We start from the raw sequence: 20,269 nt of genomic DNA on the forward strand, positions 1-20,269 counted from the left end.
CTGCATTTAGCACTTACAAAACATACAGAGGGGGGAAAAAAAACCACCAGTGGTTTTCATGGTCTAAACAATAACAAAGTGCCTCCAGGATTCATTTTAATGAGAAATGCCAGTGTTGCGCTGTGGAAGTCTTGAGATGGGCAACGCACACCAGCAGATTAATTATCATTTAGGAGGCAGGAACTATGTGGATTTTATAACACTGCTTGTAGAAAATAAATATTCTGTTAATCACTGCAAGAGTTGCATTTCCTCAAAGGTACCATTAGCCTATAAATATATGTGCCATATGCATTTAGAAGGAATAGGAATTGAAAGAGCCCTTCTTCTCTCCCCTCTCCAAAGCTACAAGCTAGGAGATTTTCTTCCTTTATAGCTAGCAGTGACTTTTTGATTTCTATTTTGGGTTGGGTTTTTTTTTTTTGAGGTTGAGATTAGTACAAGTTTTTCTGAGCTTAACAGAGACTTCAGCAGGCGTGCAGCATGACACCCACTAGTCCTGCGTGCATCTGCGGGACAGATTTATCACCGTTGGCACGCCGTGTAAGCGATGGCTTCAATCCCTGCCGGAACAGTCATTGACTTTCATGAAGGTTTTATGGATGATCGAGTCCAGGGGCATCTCCCGATATCTTTTCTGGACGACATTTGCAAGGCAAAGCCCCTCTCTGCCATCACACAGAAATTCTCTGCTGGAGAAGGCACTTCCCTGCCTCCAGCAAATCCAGTTGGCAGCTGACGCTCCGATGGCTGCAGCCTTCAAAATGGGAGGCAGCAAGAGATGGGAATTTTAACAATGCCCTGACTTGATTCATAACCTCACTGAGCATATTTGATAACTACAGTCTAATTTCTGGTTGTAATTCAGAGGAGGACTGCATTGTTTTACAAGATAAATGTATTAATCCCTATTCTTCTGTGGTGGGTATCTAGGAGATTAACTACATTGCTGAATGTGTGAATTTGTCTGTGACCAAAACCTGACATGAATACAAACTATATGAATGATTTGTAAGACTCTTTTGTTAGAGAATAATCTCCAGACAGATGTCCACGATATCTGAACAGTCAGTTCCACAGTATTATTTGCTTAGAATTTGTACCCCAAATAAAACTGACTTCACTACAACTTGTGTAATTTCTAACTTCTGCATATTTTAGCCATTTTTATGTTCTAGCCTTCCCCAATTCACAGCACTTTGAGGGCATGGGCTCACAGACAGGCCCTTTGGAAACCACACACTCATGATGAAATAGGTTTGGTACAGCCCTTTGAATACGACAGTTTGTTTAAAGTAATACTTGGGTAGCTTTCTCCAGGAAAGCAGCTCTTCTGAAATGGAAGCATTTTCCACGTATTAGTCACAAGACTGCAGAAACGTATTTCTTTCTCCTGCTATTTCAAATCCTGACAAAGTTACTGATCTTATTCTCCCACCAAAACCTTTATCTCGGCCCCAAGCAGCGACGGTCTCGCTCTCGCACGATCCAGCTGTGCGCGGGCAGGGAGAGCGGGGCTGCTCGGTCCTGGCCGGGCCGAGAACCTGATGCCCAGGACTTCAGCGCGGGCGCTGCAAGGGCTCGGGTTCGTGGGCGTATGCAGGTGTTGCTGGAGCTGCTGGCACTGAGAAGCCCCCTCCAGCTTATTGTCATTGCTTTGTGACCCAGCTATTAATGCCAATTAAGTAATACTGGCACCAGCGAGAGTGGGGCTTGTTGTGCTGCATGCATACCAACTGCCATGTCCATGCTGAGCAAGGGCTTTCAATATCCCAGTATTATATAGCTGGTGACAAAGTCTTTTTTCCTGGGACTGGCAATATGTGATGCTACTGGAGAGTTGTCAATTCTATCTCAAATCATATTTTGCAACTTCTGCATTTTTCATGCGTGCAGGCTGATTCTGGTTCCTCTGAATGGATTACTTATAAATGTTCAGGTAATCCATGCAAACAGATTGCAGTACGGTTGTTTATTATATCTTTTTTTTTCCTCCACCTGCTATGTGTACATGATGCGATTTCTGGACAAGTTTTACAAGCAAGTGGAAAAAGTGAATAACAGTAAGTAATGCATATTTAAATTAAATTTTTGGATCCATGTTAAAATTTGTGAAGCTTTTAGAATAAACAAGCATCCCCCCCAATTACTTTCAGAGAATGAACTCTTTCTGCATTTATAATTCAAAATACCGTAGCCGGGTCCCAGGGCGGGGTACAGAGGACATTGCATACAGGTGAGAACTTCAGAGGAGCTGAAGCATTACTGTCTTCTGAAAAACGAAGGGAACAAAGCCTGCATCCCCGAGGCATCGCTCCCAGGTGTGCCCCTCCGGCTAGGGTGGTGCGGAGGCAAGGGCAGAGTAGGGGTGCTGCAGGGACCCATGCGGATGCCCCTACACCCCCAAGGCGGGGGCAGCTGCGGCACCACCCCCTCCCCAGCCCCGGCCCGCGGCGGCCGCCTGGTCCCCAGCTCCGGCTGCCCAGGCGGGGAGGGCAAGCTCCTCGCCACCGCTGAGGCCCGTGTCCCGCAGGCGCTTGGTTTCCCCCAGCGATTTTCCACCGTTCGCTTATGCCTGAAGCCAGCTCTGCGGAGGGGAGCGGGCTGGGCGGGCAGCGGCCCTTATCCACGTTTTCATACCCGTGCGGACCCCGCCGTGCAGGGCTTGCGAGCGTCCTCGAAACCGCTGCCGAGCCCCGGCCCGCCTGGCAGCGACCCGCACAGCCGCGCGGCGCAGGCCCGGCCCGGAGCCAGGCGGAGCTGCCGCTAACGAGCGGCCCAGAGCAAGGCCCGCCCGCGCAGGGACGCGCTGCTGGGCGCCCGGGCGCTGGTGGTCGTGCATCCGCAGCCGAGGCACAAAGCCAGCGTCAAAAGCTGGGTAAACCTGCAGCCTCGTGGCACGGGGCAGCCCCCGCTCCGCTCCCTGCTCTCAAGCGGCGACTGGGGCCAAAGGCCCTGTGCCCCGGCCGCACGGGGCCTGGGCTGTGAGCGCAGGCCTCCCTCCTCCCGCGGCTGCTTGACTTTGTACAACTAGCTTCAAATCACTGGCATAAAGCCCCAGACGCATTTCCCCATTCCAGCGAAGAGACCTAAATATGCGGCATCCCAGCCTGGCCCACGCCAGCGTAACGTGCCAGCAGCACAGCTCACAGCGCGCAGCAGACCCGGCAGCCCGGACGTCCCCTCCAGCCTGGCGTGGCGGAGGTCCAGCTCCCCGCCGAGCGTGCGCAATGTTTCGTGCGTGTGCTCGGAGCGACAAGGTGTCTTTTGTAAATACCAAGCAGGATTGAGGACCCTGAGCTGCTCACGAGTCTCTCCATATCCACAGCAAAGTAACTACCTTCACCACTGAGCATTTCAGCCAGGAATATTAAACGCTACTCTGTTAGAATGAGGGGAAATGTAACAATTGTTATTATTAATTTTAGAATAATTAAGTGAGAAGCTGTAAGGCTATCATTTTCTCAGCAGGACCACAAAATCTTTCAGCTCTGTGAAATGTTTTACTATGCCCATATGTTTGACTACAGCTGAGTCCAACTATAAAAGTATGACATCTTTTAATTACATTTTAATGAAAGCTGTAACTACTCCAATAGCTCATTTGTTAGTACCTTGTGGGAGAAAGAAAAGCTCAAGAACAACCTCAGAATTCTTGGTTTTGGAGTCTGTGGAGAGAAACAGGTTGCTTGTTATGCCAAGTTCCTGTGTAAAGCCTACAGCATTGGGTTTTATTTGCCAGTGACCACAAACATCTGCATCTAAACAGGTGTATGCTTGGGTGAGTCTCAGTAGTGCTTTCCTCTGTTTGCCAGCTTTCTCAAACACTAAAAGAGAGATATACAAGGGGCACACGGTCTAGGAGCACATCTAGCTTGAAGGGCTGCCCACTGACTTCATTGAGCTTTGAATCAGACCTCTGCCAAGCCATCCCCTGTTGAGACCTTTCAGAATCCTTTCTTCAACACAGTGAGCAGGATTATTTGAGCTATTACATACATTGAAAAAATTGGTTTTGAGCCTTCAATAGACATAATTTCCCCCATCTCTGAAAACTGACATCTCTTATGTTCATCATCAGTAGACTGACTTTTATATCTTGCCTACCCTATAGGCAAATACAGTCATAATATTAATAATTGCTGCATATTTCTCTAGAACAAGTAGACTGTATCTTGTGGCTCCAGCCTAAGACTTGGAGAGCTCAAGGACAGTCTGGAATTGAATACATCAAGCAGTGGGCTCAAAAAAAAAAAAAAAAAAAATCAAGAAAAAAGCATGCAATTTCAACTATTGGGGAAGAAAAGTGCTTCAGAAAGGAAATCAAGCATTTGGTGGGCATAGTTTGGCCCCTAGTGGATGGTAATTCTCATAGTCACATTGAATCAGTAGCCTTTGCTCAAGCAAAAGCCAGGACACAATAACCCTGGAGACTAAATTACCTCTCAGCTTTGGAGATGAAGCTTGCTTCAAGCCAGACCGAGATGAATTTGCAGTCTATTGACAGGACTGGAAACTAAACAATGTTTGCCTCCTTCGCAGGATTGCCAATACTTTTAACATCCACATCGAGAAAGTGAATCCTCGTCTTTCCTCTTAAGCTACAAAACATCCATCTGAATGGAAAGATCAGTGAACATTTTCCTCTTCCCTTGCTAATTAAGAGGCAGGTAATATGCTTAATTTGCCAAGAAAACAGGTTCTTGTACTTCTTATGTTGAGCAGAAGGCTCCAACAAATATACTTGATGGACCCACGTCCGTGGCATCTCTGTGGATGGCTGCCATCATTCACCCCAATGAAAGTGATGCAGTTTGCTTGCGATTATAGACTCCCATTGATTTCCAATTTTCACCAGACATGCTCAAATCCCTTGGGATCTAAGCATTTGTAGGTCCCTATCAGTCTTGCAGTGCAGAAACAAAAGTGGCAATATAATTGGCGCAGTGTAGCAATAAGACTCTCCCATTCTGCTTTCAATTTAGTCCCTTACTGCAATTTCTTGACAGTAGATTTCTTCTTAGTGTTAATAGGCTCATATAAGGTTCTCAAGGACCAGATTAAAAAGAAGTATATGTATTTTGTCTTTTTAAACTTAATAGCCACACTCTTAATAGGCATGCTGTCTCCAGAGTAGACTGTACTACATAACGTTGGCTTTGTTTGGTTTTGTCTTTCACTAGCAATATCAACCAGTGTTTTGTGCGTTCCTGTGCTGCTCAGTCACAATATCTAGCACACATATGATCAAAGCATTTCACATCAGTAAAGCATGCTCATAACTGCGTGTTTGTCATATTAAAATATGGCATACATAGCCTCAAGTTGTTACAAGAGTGATATTTGCACAGGCTACAGTAAAATCAAGGTGATGCATATATAATCTCCCCCTGTAAGGTGAAAAGGGAAAGTACATCAGCAGTATTTCTGTTTAGAACAGCTCTTTTAGCACAGAATTAATTCTGGCCCTCCTCTGTAATACCTGTGCTCCAGCCTGAAAATTTAAACTCCTAACACAGGGTAAGAAGGTTGAAAGGTGCTGAAATGATATGGAACAAAGCTTTTACACAGGGAAATCAAAGCAGATACGTTTCTATTTGCAAGCAGAAAGTGGCATAATGTTTATTGTTGATATAGGGGCTCCCCTACACACAGTAGAAAGCCTGGTGGAACAACACTGGTTTTACGTGAGGGAAGCAAAGCCACGATTTTAGCTCCTCTGCAGAGCAATGCTATTTACATCATGATGAAGAGTTCCATCAAGAAGCAAGAGTCATCAAGGGACAAGCCAATACTCATTCAACTCAGAGTATTTGGAAGCTTAGTGTCTCAGAAACATCTCAGAGGGGCAATCCATGCAAAAATAGTTTTTGAACCATAGGTGGTGTACTTTGTTGTTTAACCAGGTAGTATCTGAACCTGACTAAAGAGATTATGTTTGATCAAACCATCTTTTCTTATAAAGCAAACCCATCTGAGCAGACATGCAAGAGATACTACTTATCTACTAGAGATGGAGGGAACACAGGTACCCTTAGAGCTTGTGTGGTCCTCCAACAGATATTTCCCTCAGTGGATAGGAAGACATTTAAACAAGCATCAGATGCTGATTCCTGGGAACAGATGATTATAAACTCCTCAGAACTCCATTTCAGTGTTTGGAAGACTTAAGACCCATTGTGGGAACTACTAGAACTGAAATAAATTTTAAATGTCTGAATGTATCTGTAGCAATGAGAATCATTATAACTATAATGATCTAAAGATGCAAGAAAAACAAGTTTTGTTAGCTAAAGTAATGTTTACACTAGACATGGAAACATAGGGAGAAAAGCAGTTCAGGCATACAAATCATTCTTCAGACGAGAAATGCTTCAAAGCTTGCTTTCTCTTTGAAACTATATAAGTATACCTCCTCACAAACCTCATCCAGCTTAAGTGTGGCTGAGCAGATGAGAAAAGCGAATCCAAAATACAGGTGCAAGGCTCTTATAGCACAAGATGATGAAAAAAACCCAAACAACAAAATAGTAGATGAGCTGCTTCAAAACTACCAGGACGGTGAGAAAGAGCTGCAAGAGGAATATGTTCTTTGATTATTTTTAAAATAAAGTTTGATTGAAACATTACAGATATAGAAACCTCACAGCAGTTACTTTGAAAAAGTGTATTGCTAACAACAACCTGATTTACTGCCTTTTTTTTTTAAACACTAACATCAGTATTAGAACATGAAGATGGCTTACCTAAGCAAGAGCCCTGTGCAACCCACTGAAGTCTACAGCAGGAATCTTCTCCCACTAAAGCTCACCAGGATCAAATAAAAACTTAAAGAAGCAGGATATACTAGGAATAAAGCAGCAAGGACCAAGATTTGAATGCCATTTTTAGAGACAGGAATGCTTTTTTAAAAATTATATTTTCTAAAAGAGAATTATTCAGAAAAATTCCAACCAAAAATACTGACAGTAGGAGTGATGACATCCTGGGATAATACCTGACATCCTGGGCCCTTAAATGGTAAAGAAGTTCAGATTCAGTACTACTAGTAGTAGCTGGTATATTTAGCAAAGAGAGTAAAAAAGCACAACATGAAAACTTGAGGAACATGCATGTTTTCTCTAAATGAAAAGGAGCAACTCTTTCACTCGAAGCAATAGAAAAAAAGACATACAGAAATACGAGCTCACTAAGACTGCAGTGTGCAGTCAATTGGGAGACTAAAGAGAACAGTTACAGGATGCTTACCCTGGGCTCAGTTACGTTGAAATGGTTGGTCTGGTGTAAAAGCCATTCCAGTTTCAAACAAGTGATGAGTTAGCAACTTTGTAAAGATCTCATTTAAATGATTGGCTTGAAACCCTCTAAAGTATTTTCTTGAAGTCTGTATCTGAAAGATCATCCAGGTCAGAAAAACATGCTCAAGGGCTCCAAGTTCAAAGGTGATTTCCAAAATAGATCAAAAATATTAAATTATCAGGTGAAAGCATAATGAAACTTTCTTTTGATAAAGAGAAGCCATAAAAGAATACAGAAACCAACATTAATTTAACCATGGCAACGTGTTAAGAAATGGTTACGGGCTACACTGAAGAACAGGATGGGGTCGCTGTGTATTTGAGCTGTCCTGAAAACCAAACCAGTATCACAGGCCCACAGTCTTCATGGAAAAGGGCACCAACATACATGACCTGCCGACCTTGCCGTCATGCTCTCCTCACACAGGAAACATCAAAATCACAATAACATCTCTTACTGATGGATCAAAGGTCTTTAGAACAACTACTGATGTATAGAAACAAAATGTATTCCTTGATAAAAACAAACTTGCTTGGATTTTTTTTTTTTTTTTTAAAAAGAGACAATTCAGATTCCCCCTGCTACAGCCAAGAGTGAGAAGGTACTTCCAGTAAAAGTGCCTAGTAGCCATCCTTGATTTCATCAAGTGACCACTGCCTTAGGAAACGCAGGTAGTAGACACAAATGTTATTTTAAAACTAACCCTGTGATCATAACACAGCAAAATCAGTAAAGTGCTTCCGTTAAGTGAGGACTATGTCCTACCTAGCAGGCAGACATAAGTTCAAAACTCTTAAAAGGAAAAAACCACGGACTGAATAACCTACCACAATGCAAGTCACACCAAATTAGCGACAGCCATGACACAGCAGTAGAGCCAGCTGCTCACATCTCAAATTCAGATGAAAAATCACTGTGATGAATCAGGTGGAGGGTAAAGGCTCAGCACAGAGATAGAGCAGGACCTGGGCAACGGCACTGCCTGACTTTCAGAGAGGGGAAGCCAGAGGAGTTCAGATTAAGCAAAAGGCTAAAGACTGTCAATGGCAGATTTACTTCACCTGCCATTATTCATCTCTCTGAAAATTAAAGAAAAAGAAGAGTTGCTCCTTAAGAAATCCTAGCTACCAGAATAGTCTGTGAGGGCATGACTGTGCCCTAATGCCGTAATTTATGTTTTTGGGTCGACCTCATTTGCAGATAAACCCGGCACAAGAACAGAGGATGCTGCAGGAATGGTGGCAAGTGTCGTCAGCTATAGCACAGGCTGGGGTGTCTCAGGACCACGCATTTCCACCAATATGCATTTCCCTGCACACGTTTTTACATTTTGTGCCCAGACAGGATACTAATGTGGAAACTTGTGTCTTCAGGTTGCTACAGCTGGCCATTTTCTCCCAGAAGTACAGCTAAACACTATTGAATATTTATTTTGAGTGAGAAGCATGGCACAATCAACCCCTTTGGTCAAGAGCACGTCCAACCTCATGCTAAGTGTCTATAATTACAGAACTGCGTCAATTATCCCACAAGGAGCACTCTGAGCCCCGCCGCGGAAAGGCCAGCGCTGTTCTCGTCACACCACAACCTCACGTCACCCACATCATCGTTAGTGGGAGTGAAAAGGTGAGAAGATGAAGGGCTGGTTTCCTCCTGCCTGGGGAGTAACGAGCAAGGCAGGGGTTCACAGGTTCTCCGACATACCTGCTGCGCCAGTCCTCCCTTTGAACCGACACACCACGCTCAGCCCTTCTTTATAAGGATTATCTCATCATGTAATTTCTTGAAGCTGAAACCCTGTTTAAAATATACTCAATCTTCTTCAAGGCTCAGCATACTCAAGCTGAGCTACTCTTGTTGCATTAATGTTTGTGTGAAAGGAAAGAGAAGCAGCACTTGTTTGAGAGTGGCGACAGGCAAAGTGCGACGGAATTCCAGGTTATAATTCTAAGCATAACAGTATAGGACACTGTCAACCTGAAATCTGATTTTAAAAAAAAAATCCAATTTAAAGCATTTCTAGGTGTTGTGCCTGACTGACTTGAAATGAACTCTTAAAAATCATTTTACAGTCGTATTTTCCTCTTCTAAAGATGTTTCCCTGCTCTGCTGAGGTAGTACACACACAGGAAAAAGAAACTGATTAGTTATAAGGATGCTATTGTCACTGTACAAAGCACATACATTTTAAGAAGCGGAAAGTAAATACCCTCTAATGTCTTTCAATTACAGTTGTCTCAAAGATTTAACTACAGTATATTTCAGACAGAAGCCAATTTCACATTGTTTACCCAACCCATTACATATATTAATAAGCATTTTTAAAAAATATGCAAGATATGTATATCTGTATATAAATACATACACACACAAAAGTTGCACAGAAAAACGACGAGGTGTGTGCCATATGGCCTTGGCGCATATATATATATACATATATATATAAAATCTGAACTTCTGCTCTGTAATAGCAAAGCTCATGGCATTTCCTTTTCATTAAAAAAACCATACAGGTAATTTTTCATATCCTGAAGTGGCGTTACTTGTGGTTTAACTTTCAAGACTCAGTGAAATAAATAATGTGCTGTAGGAATCAATTCCTACATTTGTGCTCAATTTGGCTTGCCTGTGATAACCTTCTATTAAAAAACCTCAGCAGAAGCATTTTAATAAAGCAAAATTATATGAGTTTGGATTGATATCTTTATGAAGTATAAAAATAATCTGTATGAGAACTGTATAATTTTAAAAATAATAGAAGTGAAATTATGGAAATATCTGAAATACAGCAGATCAGTTATTTCCCACCGCTCTCTACCTTACCAGCAAGTATATCTAGTCAGGACCTTCCCTTTACAAAAGGTTTTGCCATAAATGTTTCAATTTGATATTTCAAATCTCTCTTACGCAAAGATGACTCCCATGAAATTAACTCCTCTCCGTTCACCGCCGCGTAACGCCACCGTGACAACTCCGGTAATTGCTTTCACGGAGTAAGCAACACTCAGAAAGCATGAATATTCCTTTGTGAAATTTAGCAATTACACGTAACGGGAAGGCTGGCGTAGCGCGATCACCGGCTCCACACCACAGGGACGGGCTTCGCCAATGGCCGCGTGGAAGCGACGCGACCAGCGAACCTGGCGACCAGCCCCGCCGCCGGCCGGGGGTGCCGGCGGGCAGCCTTTCCGGCAGGGAAATGATCTGCTCGTTTGCTCACACTCAAGACTGGCGGGGAGGGCGGGCAGGGGACCGCTGCGGGGACCCCCACTCAACGTGGTGGTTTTGGTGCGGGCTGCGTTCCGTCCCTTCCTGGCACACGCCAGCCTGGAAACCAAACCACGCGTATCACGAGCAGCAAGTGCCATGACCAGAGGTAAGATGACAATGCCCACGGTGTCTAACACACGCAATAAGCAACATTGGCACCTGCTATACTCTCTAGATAAAAACTAATGTATTTGCATCACTGTATTAAAGAAAAGTTTTGAAAATTAGAACTGTTTTAATACCTCCAAGCAAAAAAAAGGGCACTTCCACCTCCGATGGCTCTCCCAGTACAGCAATGCCTGGATCATCTCAAAATTAAATATACCTTGATATTTGAACTGCTCAGGCTTCAGAGACTCAGCCTCTGGCATTTCATAATACTTAGGTAATAAACGAACAATCTTCTTTTATAAAAAAGAGAAAGGGGGCCCAAAAAAAAAAAAAAAGAGAATGCAAAGGAAATAGTAGCTGTGAAATGGAATCCACAGTTTGAGACACCAGATCTCATTAATCTTGCTGATGAATAGGATCTTTATAAAAAGAGACCCCACAGTCGAGAGAATTGAAAGGAAATAGTATGGAAAGTGAAGCAGCAGTTTCTTGTACGAGTTCTTATGTGTTCTAAATTAAGTGGCTTTTGTGGAGGCTTGAGTTAAAAAAAAAAATCCAAGTAATTCCTGCTTTACAAGAGAAGTGCACGTGGAAGACACTGATGCTCCTTTTGCTGCAAGCCTTTTCTGGCGAAGAGATTAGATCGAGAGTACAGCCAAAAAAGGAATGGAAATGCACTGTTCGGCGATTAGTTTATGACATTCTACCCTATATATAGTGCCTATTTGGCAAGCCCTCCTGCAGTTCTGTGTTTTTCATTGCAAGCGGCTTATATCAGCACTGACATCTTGCAGATGTTAGTAGCTTTGATTTTTTTTTTCCCCCATGTTGCAAATGAGTTGGCATGGAAACAACTCTTTTCTGGCAACATGACATATGATTCAAGGCAAAATGCATTTAACACAGATGAATAGTTCAGGAATATGCCTATAACAAAAAGTCATCTTGAAAGCTGCTTTGCATTTGTTGGTGTTTATGACAACTTTTTCAAGACAGTCTCCAAAAAAAAAAAAAAAAAAAATCAAGCATTTACAACTAGGTACCAATGATGAATTTCTCACTGCTTGATGTTGCATACTCTACTTCCTCCTCAATAGGCTTGTTTTAATAACGAGAGGAAAACACGAAGATTAAAAAAAAAACGCACAACATTTTGAGAGGTTATTTTCCTATTCTTTTAAGTCACCTTTGTTGCATTGGTTGTTACATTTAGAGAGAGGCACTGAGTGAGTTACCCTGAATTAACTCCGGACCTGTCGGAGGCGGTCGGAGCGCGCCGCTGCTTCCAGCGACCGGCCAGACCGTTTTTTTGGGGGGACCGGCACTACCGGGAGCACAGCAGTGGCTCAGCTGCGCTCGCCCCAGGCACCTCCCTGGCCTCTGAGACCCTTCGACTGGCAGCCAGGACCCCCCGGGCCCGCGGTGAGGAGGGCAGCCGGGGCGCGAGCGCAGCCGGGGGCAGCCGCGGGAGCGGAGCCCCCGGTCCCCCCCGCGCTGCGCTCCGGACGCTGCACGCTCCAAACTAATCTTGAGCCTTAGAAAAGGCCTGACTGTCCTCTTCTAAACGTACCTTTGAAACAAAAAAAATAATCTGGGGGAGGTCTGTTGTTTCGCGCAAGAGCGGAACCCGCACTTCACACAGCCAGAGCCCAGGCAGGAGAGGCCGGGGGAGAAAGTGCACCGTCGGCTGCTCCCTCCAGCCTGCCCTCTTACTGCAGGCATCAGTGGATTTTACCCTCCAAATTGAACAGAAAACCACACTTTTGTAAGTCTCCATCCAGCACAGCCTAAAACCTCCACAGATACCTGCACAAGCATGCTAAACACCACTCGCTCCTGCCAGGGAGCACTGGGGACGTGCCCTGGGTCACTACATGGTGCCATCAGCTGTGCACTAAAATGCAGTTCTCATGCCAAAAAGTTTTGTTTGTTAACTGTGAAAACAGCTGCAGGGCTGTGTAGTTCTCAGTTAACAGGAATTTGGTGTTTTCCTTGCAGTATATATACATCAGGTGGAGGGGTTTTTTTGTTAAAGGTGGCCTTTAAATGCCAGCAAGAGGGTATTAAAGTAGTAGACAAAGGAGCTGAACTTGCAGCAGGCAAGATGAGGGCTTGCACAGGGAGCCGGAAGATAGCAAGGTGTGAGGAGCCTCATGGTTTTCAGTCAACACTGGACATACAAGACCTTCCAATGCTTGTCCAAACCTAATCCTAAACTTCTAACCTTTTGAAATATTATTCATACTGAAGGAGTCTGTCAAGAACTCACCTCAGTGATTTAGAGAAGTCTGTGTTCAATAAAATTAGCATTTAAATGAACCCAATTAAGAAATTCTTTAAACTGAGCATGCAAGAAGGGACTATGGGGGAACTTGTCCATTAAAGAGCTCTAGAGTGCTGCTGAATGAAAAGCCAAACCCTTTAGGGGCACTTCAGGGTGGGCAGTAAACGCTAGGTTCTGCAGGTGGAATGCACTGCCCAGTAGCACATGTAGGTGCATTTCACATTTCATGTCACAGAATGAAAAAAATCTTTTGCCTTATTTAAAAAAAAAAAAAAAGAGGGAAATTAGTTGTCAGGGCTGACAAAGAGATGGTGAACTGCTGCCTGCTCAGTATTTATATGACAGCATTTTTGAGCATTCAGATTAGTTTCCAAAAGGTGCACAATAAACATAAGTGTCTGCCATGTAACAAGTGTGTACTGAAGCATCCTTTATGTACTTAGCTTCCATAGTGTGGAACCCAATCACAAGAATAAGAAATTTGAACAGACTCCATTTGTTTTACTGGTATATGAGTGCAACTTTTTCCCCTAATAAACACATCTGTTTTGGATGCTAAATTGTCCATTAGAGAAAACTCAAGTGGGTTTTTTTGTGTTCAATCTGTTTTGATTATGTTGCCATTAACATGGTGTTGCATTTACCATTTGAATTTTATCATTGTTTCTGCCATCAACTGTGCAGTACAGAAAAAAAAATTGCCAGAGTGAACTTATCACAAGTATTTTAATTTATTAAATAAATGACCTAATTGCTTGCCTGAGATCTATTTTTCTTCTTTCTCTTGACCCTATTGAGAGTTAATCAGTTTCTTGGTGCTAATTAGATGTCAGCATTAGTAGGCTGCTAATACATAAGAGATAATGACACCATCGTGCAAGAGACAGTGTCCAACACATGACCCTGTTTCCTTAAATTATACCCAAAGGATTCATCGGGAAGCCTAAAGGCTTTGTAGTTTTGGAGGAGCAGTTCCTTCTTCTGAATATGGATAGTGGTACAGATTTGACACAGAGGCGGGGAATTAGAGACAAAGCACACCTTCTCACCGTGCAGGCTTTAACAGGGATGATAGCCCCTCTGATCTTGTCCCACCTGGTAAATCCGGAATGCAGTGTTTGCTCAGTATGAAAACAATGATACAAAGGCGGCTTAAATAACAATTCAGTAATTCAAGTCTACAGACTAACAAACCGCAGGCAGGAAATGAAAACATACGTCTTTCCTTTACAGCTCCATAATCCCACCTGTATGCTCCGGTACGCTCCCGGAGCGGCGGAGAGCGTTTCGCACAAACGTTTCCTCCATCTGCAGCACCAGGAGACACCTGCGCACCAAAGCCAGGTTTCACAGGGGCTTCACGTAAGACTATCTGCAACAGGCTGGTCACAGCTGGAGAAAGCTCCAACATGCCTGTGACACAGTTTAGCACAGCGGTGTTGAAAGGGAACTCCTCATTTACAGCCTCATACAATCACCCCAGCCAAGCCCACGCTCTTGGGGCAGGATCTGACGCATCTGCCTGCAGTTTCCCAGCCTCCTCCCATCCCAGCTTTCAGCCCCCACCTTCCCTGATGAACTACATCCTCTCCTCCCGAGCAGGTACTGACTCAGAGCTGCAACGAGGCCACAGATACAAGACACGCACTCAACCACAGCTTGGAAGCGTTCTCCAAGCGCAATAAAAACGTCTTTCTGGGGCGCCTGGACAAAGGCACCGCAGCGGCTAGCGAGGGAGCGGTGTGCTCGGCCCTCGTGGCCGCAAGCGCGGTGCTGCTGAGCCGCTCTTCACCAGCCGCGGCACAGGCACGCTGACCAGCGGCTGCTCAGGAGATGCCCAGCGCGCACGGCCAAGCTTCTCCCCACGTGCAGGGTGTGCGAGCGCTGCCGAGGCTCAGCCGTGGGGGCACGGGAGGGTTTGCACGCTGGCCACGGCGCAAGCAGCTCTTTGCCAGGAAAAAAAGCATGCAATAACTTCGCTTTATAGAGAACATCACCCGGGCTGCAGTCAGCACCGAAAACCCAGGTCAAGGTGTGTAGTGTGACCAGGCTTTCTGTAAAAGATTCTGTGAGAAGAAGCAGCCTCAAGAAGTTTTGAAGAGCCTCCTTTTCAGGTCTTCACCACCACCACAAAACCACGTTTGGAGCTTGCATCCCAGTCCAATCCCTAGCAGTAAAGCCTGCTATCCTCTGAAACATCTTCCATCATTCTACGTCTTCTCAGTTATTTAAGCGAGTTCCTGCATGTCTGCCAGTGTCTTTTGGCAACTGAGGAGGAGCAAGAACTTTTGCAGAAGAATAGCTACAAATCTTACTCTCTGCTGGGACAAGCTCCCCTGCCCATCTACCCACGGTGCTCAGCTTCACCGTGGAAAGCAACTGGTCTTAATTCAGTCCTTTAGTGTCTGAGAAAGAAATTACCATCTACTAGGAAATCCTTTCTGATAAAGGACAGGATCTCAGACCTTTCAGATATAAATTCAGTTAATATTCCAGCAAAAATACCTGTCAGTACAGAACTGCAAATCAGAGCTAGAGTTTTAAAATAAAGTTTCCGGATCAACACAAGTTCTTCAAGGGTTAAGCACTTCCTTTTTTTTTTTTTTTTTTTTGAAGTTACCTGCCATCTGACAACTTTGTGACAGCAAAATCTTCCAGAGTAGAGTTGACCTTAAATGTAAATACGTGGAAGGCAGGAAGCAGGGTGGGGGAGAGGCAGTGAAATTGCAATCTTTTCATGACTGTTTGTTCTCAAAGCACCATGACTAGTTCCACACCTGAATGTCACTAAATGCATTTTCTGTTTGATATTTTTAAGTGCTGTTATGCCTGAGAGGCGTTAATGGCTCATCCGTTAGTTGTGACCCAGACTTCACAACTTCACCCTGACTTCATTAGAGCAATTGTGGAGGTTAATGCACTCTACTTTTATCTGGCAGTTGAACCTCTGAGGTTCATTTGTATCAAAGCCACTGTACAAAGGAAGGGTCTCCTTTGAAGGCCGGTGGCCATACAGAAGGATCTTTGAACTAGGGACAACTCCTCAGGGGACGTCTGGAATAAAGAAGGGAAGCCTTGTCTAGCGTGCAGAAAGCAACAGAAGCTCCAGGAACATACAGCACCTGGAGGTGGTCACATCTAGCAGGAGAGAAATGGTGCCTTACCAGAGTTTCTGCAAGAGGCCTTCTGAAAAGGGAGATTTGTCTGTGTTTCACAAAGAAACAGCAGAAAGACACTACCGCTGTCTCCTGCAGTGGAGAAGGTACAATGGTCAGCCTCAGTGCAGAAGGCTGGAAGGAATTTGGAATTTATGGGCTAAAATAACTGTAACCTCCAGGCACTATGCAGCAGGTAGCTTTGAAAATGCAAAGTTAATGGCACACAGAGCATGAGGCTGGCCAACGCATCCACTAGCAGACTGGTAACTTTGCAAGACCCTGCATGCACCAATTCCTACCATCCAGGTGAAGACGCTTTATAAATCACAGCATTGTCCTTGAGGTGCAGAATGTTGAGCTCACCTACCTCATAATGCAAACACCTGAAAAGTCTGGGACTTTCCCTTGGGAGGGGAAGCAAATAAATTAGGTCACCTGGACTATTGGAAGAAGAAAATTGTGCTGTTGATTACAGGTATTAGGCATGACTAACATATGAGTTATAATTTAAACCATTCCCAGACCATAGCATCCAGGTAGGGATTTTCACGGGGCAGTGTAACAGAAGAGAGTGGGAAGCAGTAATCCAGCCCTTGACAACATATCTGGATCCCCAGCACACGCTAGGTGTGGGTAGATACAGGCACGTATCCCACAGAGGCCCAAAGGAAGCCAAGCAGGGAAAGAAAAAAAATAAAGAATATTGTATTGGGGTTTTGGTTTTTTTTTTTTTTTGTGGGTTTTTTTAAGACTCTGAACATATGTAAACATGTACCCTCAAACTACGTTTGCTGTAGCTCCTGGAAAAGCACATGCAAAATTCTCCATATATGAGAGAAAGCACTTTTCTGAATAAATATTGCATTGTTGAACACACTATCACCAAAGGGACAACACAGAGTTCTTACATTTAAAGAAAACGGAATTATAGCTACCCCACAGTCCAACAGCAAGGTCAGTAATTAAAGAAGTTGAAGCATGAAGAAAGATGAAGAGGAGGATGAGAAACAAAGGGCAGGAGCTTTTTGGCCCTGCTCTGCCTTGTGGCATTTCCCCGCTCGGCTACTGGCCAAGGCCCAGTGAAAGCCGTGGGCTCTGCCCCAGCCAGCTGAGCAGGATAGGGCCTTGGAGGCTGTGCCACCCAGTTCCCAGTAGCGACCCCAGGGGTGGCAAGGCGGGTTATCTCCCAGCTTTGCACCCAGCTGATCGGAGGCAGCAAATGGAGCAACACATCCCCCGGCACCGGAGCCAGGACCACATCCCCACGCTGGGGCGAGGCGTGCGGCCGCAGCCTGCGGGTTGGCAAAGGGCTGCCTTTCAGTTTTCAGCCCTGGATCTCCACTCTGTCTCTATCGCATGCACACACGTCGAGAGGGTACATGACTATAACCAGATCAAATTTTACTACTAATGTATACAAAGAGACCGATTTACACATTGCAACAGTGGAAATATTTACACAACTTACAGAACAATTTAAAGACTTTAATTCCACTTGCAAGACTAAAGCTGGGAGGACAAGAGTTAGATGGTGGCTTAAAGCTGAACATCCCTTTTGTCATCTTAAGTGACCTCTAACCTTAAGCGAAAGGCTACTCCCCAAGAGGACCCTCATCCACGGTAACTCAAGGCCTCTTGCTCAAGGGAGATTTCCCTGAGGCTGGGAGTCGTGGTCTGACTCTGCACGGCTCCCAGACTGCTCCCTGGGAGCCTTGCACCAGGCTCATGCTGCTCCGCTACACCTGGCACGGGATTTTCTGTAGCAAAAATGAGGGAGGGGGTTAAGTTAAACCTAAAACTGTTACTGCTTAGGAAAAAAGTTTGTAACTGCATGTGGAAACTTGCTGTTTGATATTGCTAGCAAGATGCCCAAAACGCAGTATTACCCCCGAGTACATCACGGTATTCAGGACCATGTGTAGCTCTGCTATGAATTATTCTCTGTAAATATCTACCATGTTTAAACTAAAGGAAAATCTGGGGAAAAAAAAAAAAAAGGAACCAGGCAACATATTTGCCAAAAGCCACAGGAAAAAGGAAACAAAACAAACAAAAAAATTAACCTAGACTGCAATAATAATACATCACTAATTAGCAAGCTCTTGTGCTTATTTACCGAATAGGTGATAGTTAACTAATATATGCCTGACCTTTTTAAGTCATATTTCCAGCCAGGGAAGTCGTGGCTATTAACTGCTACCAGGGTGCCCTGGGATTCGTGTTCAGAAGCTTCCTTTTCACTTTGTTGTTGTAGCCTCTCATCTTTTACTGACATTACACACCACTCATCACGATCAGTGTCAGAAGCTATAACAGCATCTGTTGCAGTGGCAGCTTCTGCTGGATGAAGAGTCTCCCTCTTTACCCTAAAGAATGCCAATCATTTCTCATTCTCAGCAGACTTGCTCATCGGTTAGTAACAGCACTTCCAGCTACACCGAACATGATTCTTGAATAAACACCGGACTGAGATCATTGGAAGTGATTGACAGCTTATAAACCACACTTTTCAGAAACCAGTAAGGAAGGAAAAAAAACCCCTATCTTTTTCCCTACTTTTGATGTTTCACTGTCATTTGAAACAGTTTTTACCTGAGGGTGCAGGGGACAAAAAATGTGATTTGTGACATGTGGAGGCCTTACAGGTAGCTTTCTGTAGGGTACCTTACAGGGTCCCCTGTCTCCTTTCTGCTAGTAGCCACACTGGGGAGGAAGGGGAGCTATCAGAAGTTAATTAAAGAAAATTAAGATCATTTAACTATCTGACATCTAAGTACCCAGTTAAGCTCTCCCTCTGGACCAGCTGATATTCATTATTCTCAGCATAACTATCCCCTTACAAGCTTTATTTGTTTGCTCTCTGTGGAGTGCTCCCACCAGCATCAGTCCAAGACGTGCCTGTGTAACTACCAGGAGGTTCAGTGCCCGCCCGGCACGCCGGGACGCTGCCCTGGCCAGCCCGCCCTTAGCTGCTGAGGAGTGATGAGCAGGCACCGAAAGGTGATAAGCTGCATGCATAAAAAAGTTATTTCTAAAACCAAACCAAGTGGAAGAGATCAATATGCACATGAGAGGAAAAAAAAAAAGAAAAAAAATCTATGGAAGTGAAAAATGGTGGCAATCTGTTATTTCCAGGGAAATAAAACTTGCCTCTGTGGGAAGGTGCCTATTACTCTGCACTAGTGGCAGGTTTTGAGCTCCATCTTGCAGATTTGCCTGCTGCTCCCACGCCATCATGTTTCCCCAGACCCAGGGTGCTGGTTGGGACTGCCGGCCCCCCCAGCCCTTGGGTACATAAGCACAGCTCAGCGGCGCCAGCGCTTGCTGCTGCCCAGAGCCACAGCCCAGCTGTGGTACCACAGCTCTCAAGAAAGAGGAGGATATGAACATATGAGTCACAGCTTGGAAAAAGAAAAATTGCAGGCAATTAAGCGAGGAGGAGAACAAAGTATTTACTATTCTCTGCCTCTCGTATCTGAACTTTTCACTCAAAAGCTTAGCATTGCTTTTCCAGGTTCTCCCTCAGTTTTGCTGGATATCAAGACTCTCCAGGCTTGCCTGTGAGACAACAGACTTTCCTAAAGTGGTCTTCAATTTACAGGGGCTTCATGCATCCTCTTTTTAATCAGGCACTTCCTCAGAGGCTGCCTTCATCCCCGGTTAGTTAGGAGCTCCTCGTGCCATCCTGGAGCACGTGCTGACACCACCTCGCACCCTGGTGAGGAGGGTCTTGCTCAGGACTGGGTCCCAGCCCAGGGCGAGAGGGACACATGTAACAAGCCTGGAGGAGCTCGGGCTTTTGGGACAAGGCTTCCTGCTCGGTGGCATTTGTTCTCTTTGATCATCAGGACACAAGTACCAAGCTGAGGCCAGGAAGTGCATGGCGGGGACCTGCCCAACAGCCCACAGTCCCGCTGCCAGCGGGCTTTAACATCACCTGGGAGCGCAGGAGCTGCCTGTGAGAAGTTGCCTCTCCCAGACAAACCAGACCTTAGCAGAAACATAGCAAGACAGGATAAGAGATAATTTTCGCTTGTTTTCGCTTTTAAGGGAAATGTACTTTATGATAAAGTTTCCTGTAACAGCCAACTTTTTCAAAGCTTCCTGTGCTATGCTCAATACTTTTCCCTTTCTTTTAGTATTGTGC

Source organism: Phaethon aethereus (assembly GCF_964289735.1).
Source record: "Phaethon aethereus genome assembly, chromosome: 8".
Taxonomy (NCBI): Eukaryota; Metazoa; Chordata; class Aves; order Phaethontiformes; family Phaethontidae; genus Phaethon; species Phaethon aethereus.